Genomic DNA, 8,844 nt, shown 5'->3' on the forward strand with positions numbered 1-8,844 from the left:
TTTCCTTCTCCAATGCCTGAAAATGAAAAGTGAAAGTGAAGTCGCTCAGTTGTGTCTGACTCTTCACGACCTCATGGACTGCAGCCTAGCTGGCTCCTCCGTCCATGGGATTTTCCAGGCAAGAGTACTGAAGTGGGGTGCCAGTGCCTTCTCCAAAAAACTAGCTAGTATATGGCAAATATCCTTTTCACACATTATCTTTAGGCATATATTCACTTTGTAGTGGTGGATGGTTTAGTCACTAAGTTGTATATGACTCTTGTGATCCCACGGACTATAGCCTGCCAGGCTCCTCTGTCCGTGGTGTTTTCCAGACAAGATTACTGGAGTGGGTTGCCATTTCCTTCTTCAATCCATCCTGTAAGTTACTCTTTAATAAATTGGTTCAATGATTAAATGGAGCTGCCTGACTCATTTTTTGGTCTCAGGATAACTTCTTAGTTCATGGGTATTTTTTATTCTCCCTGTCCTTCAACAGATGTTTTACATAGATTACCTTATTTAAGCCTCAAAATAACACTAGGAGGTAGGTATGATTTATCTCTAGTTAAAGATCAGAAAACTGCCTCTGAGAGGCTCGCTGTCTTGCTTTAAACCCCACAGCTAGGAGTGGTCGAGTTGAGAGGAAGCTCTAGTTCGTTTGATCTCTGAATTTTAAACAGCAACGTCACTATAAACTAGTTGGTTATATAGACAGGCAAGCTCCGAGTATCCTCTGCGCTTTGGATGAGGTTTTAGCCATTTCATTTCACCTTCAATTTTACAAAGAAAGAGAAAGTGAATCACCCATTTTGCTCCCTATTGTTAATACCATCTCCTCTGAATGTTGGTGAGAATGGTGGTTGAAGTCAAACTTAATGTGAGGCTCCAGAATCAACCACTGATTTCCCAGGTTCACGGTCTGCTCTCTCACTTATGTACCACGTGACCCTACTCATATCCTTCAAGGACATTTTCCCCTTTGTATTTAAAAGAACAGTCTTGTTCATTCCAGCCTTGTGAGAAAAACATAATAGTGTTTGCAGCAGGGGCTGGAGTCTGAAATGCAGTGAAGCACTGGAGAAAGAGGGCAAATCAGGAATTGCAGATCAGTGAGAGTGGGGGTGAAAATACCACCTTTCCTTTGCTCCAACAGTTGTTATTGTTGCTTATAAATTAACAAGCTGTCGCCCATATGTCTCCTCCACTGTCGATTCCACTTTTGTTGGTTAAATGCAGCTTTCATGATGTGGATTTGACGGGGTTGTGGGGGTAGGTGGTGTTAACCTCTCAAGGGCTGGATCCTCAGGGTAAAGGCTTCTAATTGAAATGCATGTTCTCAAGTGGCTCTTCTAGGTGTCTCTGTCCACCGTTGGCTTTGAAGTGTGTGCGTGCTTTTTCAAACACATCAGCAAGACCCTGGTGTATTGTATGAGGCTGACCTTTTTCTCTGTGGTCTGTGGCTTAGCAGCTGCTTTTGTTCTATAGCTAATGAAGAATGAGGACAGGCAAGCACTTTTGTAGTGGTTATTTGTCTCAGGATGTGAATAGACATTCTAGGGCAGCTGAAAACATTTGTGTTGACGTGACAAGTCACCAGACCTGAGTGCCAAACCTCCCTTATATGGCATCATTTGCTCTAATCAGGGTGTGCTTTACTCTTGAGGGGGTGGGTGGTCTAAAAAACTGGAATGGGTTAACTGACTTTCTCTACCGCTTACATCCAGTTGATATGATATTAGTCTGTGAAAATGGTATTCATTCGGTGACCTAATCTATCAGTAACTTCTTCAAGTGGCTTTCTCGAGGAGGATACTAGAACCTCAGACAGGTTCAGTGAAACAGAATGCTGCTGTCGATCAGTGATGTCTCCCTGGACATGGGTATGGGGAATGCTATTTATTTGTTAACCCACATAACACCTTTATATAGCTCTTATTATGTTCTAAGTGCTTTACATACATTAACTAATATGATCCTCTCAATGACCATGTTTAATATATTATAGATGAGGAAACTTAGGCATAGAGAGGTCAAGTAACTTGACATAGTAAGTTGCCAAGGCAGAATTTGAATCCAGGGAGCCTGGCTTTGGAGTGTGGTTCTAAAGCACTGTGTCAAACTGCCTCTGTTGTCCTTTTTCAATCAAGACAGACTACGTGGGTTAGCCTCATTCAGTAAAAGCCTCACATGTTTTTCCTTGGCCTCAGATACAAGAAGGTATCTATTCGTGAGTCACAGCAGAGGTGGAAGTCCCCAGGATGAGAAGGAGGAATTCCCCAGGTGCTCAACATGTGTGGGTAAAAACCACAAGTCCAGGCTAACTCAGGTCTCTGAAATGCATAATGTTTAAAGCTGGCAGGGAAAGTTGAAGCTAATGATACTGTGAAGGGTATTCCAAGCCCATCACTTGCCCTACATGTTCTTCTGTTTACAGCTCAAGTGAACTTTTTTTCCTTTTAGACAACCATTTATTAAGTACTAAGCACTTTGCTTGCATTATTTCATCTTTTTTTTTTTTTTTCCTTTGGCTGTGCCGGGTCTTAATTGTGGCACTTGGGATCTAGTTCCCTGATCAGGGATCAAACCTGGGCCCCCTGCATTGGGAGCATAGAGTCTTAGCCACTAGACCACCAGGGAAGTCCTGCATTGTTTCATCATATCCTCACAACAGTCCTAGGAGGTAGGACTTTTTGTCTCCATTACACAAATGAGGAAACTAAGATGCAGGGAATTTAAGCAAATTTTGTTTGGCTCCAAAGTCTCTTTCAATGGAATCAGAAATTTTCAACTTCTTTTGCTGGGTTGCTGCTGAATCCCCAGTTAAAAGGAAATTCTAGGAAGCAAAACATTCCATGGCAATGGGGAACCAGAGGTGTGCCTGGCAGACTTATTCCCCTTCTCTACAGTCACTCCAGACTAATCCATCACAGACCACATTTGAGAAACCACAGAAGTTCCCTACAGTTCAGTAGCTTAAAATTCTATCACATTTCCACGTGGTTGACTAGCTGATGGCTCCTCTTACTAGAAGGTTTCCTGTCTGGGGGCATTTGGGTAGCATTTTTCAGCCATTAAACAGACACTCTTGACTGAACAGGAAGATACTGGAGGAATTACACCCTCCTTGTCTGCAAGTTTTCCAGTTCTGTCCAGCACCAAGCAACCAATTTGTTGCTTTCAAATTAACTGTTAATCCCTCTTAGGTCAACAATGTGAATTCTGATATGATTCCTTCCATAGCTTTCTATTTTATACAAATATATATCTTTACCTCTATCATCTATCTAGCTCTCTCTGCATATATATTTATATATGTATTTCTTGTTCTTTAAAGAAATGGGATTATTATATATTCTGCAACTTATGTTTTTAACTTATACTGTATCATGATTATCACTCTAGATCACCACATGTAAATGAAGCTTAAAATTTTGCATTGCGTGGACATACCAAAAACCTGACGTTTTCAGATAAGAAATATCACTTTAGCTACCAACAGTTTATAGACCTTATATTTTGGGGCCTACCTCTAACAAATGTAGAAGCTGACATGCATTTGTTTGTTTGGGTTAAAAACAGAGTTGGGGAAGTACGTGATAATAGATTTTAGTCAATTTATTAGATAAAGATGATCCATATGAGAAGGCCTAGAGCAATGCCAGGTAAGGTGTGTGTGTTCATTAAAGGTTAATTAAATCTGAAAGTATAATATCCTTTAGTAAGTAAAAAGAGGCCAAGAAAGTAGAAGGTGCATTAGTGTGCCTGGATTGATTTTTATTCAGTGAATTTTAAAAGGAAGATTATTAGCTTTTCTTAGATGTCTAAAGGAAATTGAAAGAAAAGGAGGTATTTTCCAATCATACACATGCATCTACAGTTCAGCTGCCCATGATTAAAATAAAGCCAGACTACACCAGGGTTACATTAGATATTCACTGCTCAGATAGCAATGAGTTATCACTTCCTCCTTGAACTGTTCTCCAATGATTGCAGTTCCCCTACTCATAAGAATGTCAATCCTTACCCCTGTTTGGGCTGATTAGTTAAGCATTAGCCTGCTTATAACCAACAATCAAAATATAATAGCTGCACACCAATAGCTGTCAAGCCGTATAACCTCCAACTCCCTGACATTCCGAATCCATCAGAAGACTAGTTGTTGGAAAAAATGCTTACGCACAATCATCTAAAGGATAATAAGTTCATCTCTTCTCTCCTACGAAAGGTAAGTTCTCTCCATGAACATAAGAAAGTTGTTTGCATGGACAGGCTATATTGAACCATAACCCCAGAAATGTTTTTGCCAAATTATACTTTGGAGTATTCCATCAGCTTCTACCTTAGATTAAGAAAATTGTAAAAAGAACATTATAGTGATGAATGTTTGGAGTCAAGAAGACCTGAATTTTAATCTCAGCTCTGCTATTTGTTAGCTTTAAGACTTCAGGTGAGTCATGTAATTTCTCTGAGTCTCGGCTGCCTCATTTATTAAATAGAAATAAGAACCGTTTCTAGCTCTTTGGTTGTTTGTAGAATTAAATGAGATAATCCAGGCTAAGTGTTAGCAGGCAGATACTCAATTCCTGGTCTTCTTGGCTGAGGGTCTAGATACCTGGGGGCCAGGCTTTCCATTTCCTACACCCTTTGAGTCTCCAACAGTCTCCCCAATTATATCCCCAGCCTCCCTGGCAGGTCCCCACTTGTCTCCTCATTCATTCTGGGAAAAGCTAGCCTAATGACTTCTATGAACCGAGGCTTTAAAAAATGAAGGCTCCAAAAGGGAGGGAATGTTGTCTTCTGGCAGCTCCTGCCTGTCACACAAATTAATCTTCCAACAAATTATACTGCCACATCTGAAAAAGAGTTTGTCGATCTGCCAACAAGTCGACAAGTGCACTGAGTATAACTCTGGGATTCGTTATTTGTCTAAAAAGTCTCTTGACGTCCCAATGAGCAGCAGCATTTCAGCCATGGGCTCCAGAAGAGTGCCCTGCAAACCACATGCTGGACATCACAGGGTACCATTCTCATCATTGTTTTTAGTGCACTTGTATTTATTACAAAAGAAGCAGAAGGACATAATGGAGGAAACTTCTTCAGATCTGTTGAACCCCACCCAAAGGCTGTTCAGCACTGAGGTAACTTCAGATGGTGTCATTTAAGTTCTGTGGGGTTGGACTCAACCATTTTTGAAATGAGATGGTCATGATATATCAGTGGTTTTTGAAATACTCAGTAAACATGGGGATGGGAGTGGGTGGGACTTTGAGTCCCTGCCCTTGAGTTACCCAGAGCTACCTGATGTTTATCTGATCTATATATCTGGTTAGAAGAAAGGTCTGCTACCCAAAGCAAGAAAAAAGTTGTAAAAACCACTGGATCGGTTGATCTCTAGGGTCTGCAATTCAGATTCTCAGAATAAGCTGAGAACAGGTGATGACCTTTCTCTTGTGTGGCATTCCACCCAGGCCCTTTAGATGTAAGCAAATAATAAGTGCAGTCCCAGCCCTGACTCAGAACCCAGACACACAACATCAGAACTGAACCCTTCTGAGATGTGCACAGCTCCTTAGGAATTGTAGCAAAATGCCTCCTACCCTGGTTTTCAAGATCACTCTTGCTTGCTCCCCGCTCCCTCACCCCAATCTTGCCTTGGGCTGCACCCCTTTGCTGTAGATGAATCAGGGCTCAGACAGGCACATATATACTTTATCTTTTAGCTGCCTTAACTGCTGCTTTACCATTTTCCCTACCTGAAGCCTGCAATTCTAGAATTCGGGGGCACTATTTCCAAAGTCACACCAAATAATATTGATCAATCAATCACTGAATCACAATTATGCAACAACTATTTTTTCAGTACCTGCTCTGTAGAAAGCAGAGGGCTGGGTGAAAAACAAGGCATGGATGGTGACTTCAAGAAATATATGGGTTCCTGGGGGTGGCAGATCACATATGTACAACTTATTACTGTGGGATCAGGGTACACACAGTGTCTTGGGAGCAAAGAGATGGGAACAGTTAGCTTTGCCTGGAGGATTGGAAGAGACTTTATGGTGCTTGGAATATAGTAGCTCCTCAATAAATATGTAGTAAATGAGTGGATATTTGAGAAGGTGGACTCTGGAGGTAGACTGCTTAGAATCAAACCCCAGCTCCTTCCCTTCATTAGCTGTGTGAACTTTGGCAAGTTAGGTAACCCCTCTGTGTTTGTTTTCCCATCTGAAAAAATGGGGCTGACAGTACTGACCTTACCTCATAGGGTTGCTTTGAGGATTAAAAGTCAACAAAGGTTTTTAGCCAATGCCAACTATTATATATAGGATAGATAAACAGCAAGGTCTTGCTGTATAGCAGAGGCAAATATATTCAGTATCCTGTGATAAATCATAATGGAAAGTAATATGAAAAAAATGTACATATATGTATAACCATGTCACTTTGCTGTGCAGCAGAAAATGGCACAACATTGTCAATCAGTTATACTTCAATAAAGTTTTTTCAAAAATGAGTCAACACATGTAAATCACTGGCACAAGGTCAGTGGGTCAGTGCAGTACATGGGCCTGTTGCTTACCATGGGTACTGAACAGGAGTGGTGGCTCAGATGGTAAAGAATTTGCCTGCAATGTGGGAGACCCAGGTTTGATCTCTGGGTTGGGAAGATCTCCTGGAGAAATGAATGTCAACCCACTCCAGTATTCTTGCCTGGAAAATTCCATGAACAGAGGAGCCTGGCGGCCTACAGTCCATGGGGTTGCAAAGAGTCAAACACAACTGAGCAACTTTCACTTCACTGGAAGGAGTAGAGAAAGGAGGGGAAGATGGGATCCAGATTAAAGGCACAGGAGTTCTTTTCAGTAACTCCCAGATGGAACTTGCTCTTATCAGCATTCAAGAAAACAAAGACAAAATAAAAACCTGGTCTGGGATCCACAGTCCCCGGAATTTGCCTTCCCTTCCCCAGCCTCATGCCCTTCCCCAGCATCATGCTCTTCCCCACCCCTCCTTTTCATTTCCTTTCCTCCTTTGCTCTCCTTTTCCCTTCTCCATCCTCTTCTACTTCCCTCTGTTTCCTTGTCCTTTCTTCTCCCTCCTCTCATTCCTTCCAGCTCCCTTCAGCTCTCTGAGGTCTGTTCTTTTCATCCACCCTTTCTCTCCCCTCCTCCTTTCCCTGTAACCTTGGTCTTCCTCCCTCTGCCCATGTCAGCCAAGCTGGCCCTATAGACATTGCTCCAAAGCCTGGAAAACCAGACCCTCCTCTGCTTTTTGTCCCCCTTTCTCTTCGCGCCCCTTCCTACGCAAAAGGCATAGGAAGAGATGAAGACAGACCAGAGCAAAGAAATAAATCTTTTGTTGTTGTTGTTATTGTTGCTTCTCAGTGAAAAGCATCCCCGGGTGCCCTTTCTTGACAACACAGCCAGGGCTCTCTTGATGACATTTGTAGCTCGGGGTGATTGCGGCTTTTGGCCTGCTAACTTTTTACTGTCAAACACTCCAGCGGTTTTCAGGGTTTAAATGGCAGCAATCCACATGGACAGAACCACCCCTGCTGACACCCTGAGGGGGCAAAGCTTGGATCCTCAGAAGGACAAAATTCATGAGTTTACTGCACTTAGAAATCAAATGCTCAAGCATGAAGAGTGATCCCTTCCCTCTGAGAAATCTGGCTGCCATGACTCTCCCTCAAGGGGCCTCCCTTTTCTCTCTTCTGCAAATGATTCCTGCAGGTTGGTTATGTGCCTGACACCACTCCATGTTCTGCAGAGGGAGCACTGACAGGACAGAAGGGGTCCCTGCTCCACTGGGATAACTTCTAATGGGCGAGGTAGACCATAAACAAGTAAAAGCATGACTAATAAACTTGCAGGTAGTTACCACTGCAAAAAAGAAAACTAATCAGTAAACGCACTTTGATGAAGAAGGATTTGTGTTAAGTCACACAGTCAGGAAAGTTCTCCCTGAAAGGGATCCATTGAGCTGAATCTTTAATAACAAGAAGGAGCCTCTACGTATACCCAGGGAAGACCCAAGAATCAAAATGGGAAGAGTTTGGGGAAAAAGACTCCAAGGGGTGGAGTGTAGGGACTGAGTGGGGAGGTGGTATGTGATGAAACTGGAGGAGGCAGTGACCAGCTTTCATTAGCCACATTTATAAACCCTTCTGTAAGTAACAGTAAGTAATAGAGGATGATTGGATAATTATATCAGAAAAAGAATTTACTGTAAGGAACTTGGATAGCCCACAGGATTGTCAGGGACAGGTGTAGAAAAGTGGCAAGAACAAGGGACTGCAGCTGGACACTAACATGGTGCTCCTGCCATCATCCCTGTCACTGGATACTCCACTGGATGGCAGCCAATGCCACTGATGCTGCCATCTGCACTGGGTCCCTGTAGTCACCAAGTGAAAAGTGAAAGTGAAGTCGCTTCAGTAGTGTCTGACTCTTTGTGACCCCATGGACTGTAGCCCACCAGGCTCCTCCATCCATGGGATTCTCCAGGCAAGAATACTGGAGTGGGTTGCCACCCCCTTCTCCAGGGGATCTTCCCGACTCAGGGATCGAACCCAGGTCTCCCGCATTGTGGGCAGACTCTTTATGGTGGTTATGTGGGCATATTAGGGTTCTCCAGAGAAACAGAACCAGTAAGATGTGAGTTGTCTATCTGTCTATCTACCAATCATCTGTTCTATCATAAAGAATTGAGTCACATGATTATAGAGCTGAGAAGTGCCAAGATCTGTAGTTGGCAAGCTAGAGAACTAAGAGGGCAGATGGAATAAATTTTAGTTTAAGCCTGAAGGCAGAAGAAGAACAGTCTTCTGCAAGACAGTGTCTAAGCTCGAAGACAGGCAGTGAA

Source organism: Bos indicus, chromosome 6 (assembly GCF_029378745.1).
Source record: "Bos indicus isolate NIAB-ARS_2022 breed Sahiwal x Tharparkar chromosome 6, NIAB-ARS_B.indTharparkar_mat_pri_1.0, whole genome shotgun sequence".
In the NCBI taxonomy this organism is placed as follows: Eukaryota; Metazoa; Chordata; class Mammalia; order Artiodactyla; family Bovidae; genus Bos; species Bos indicus.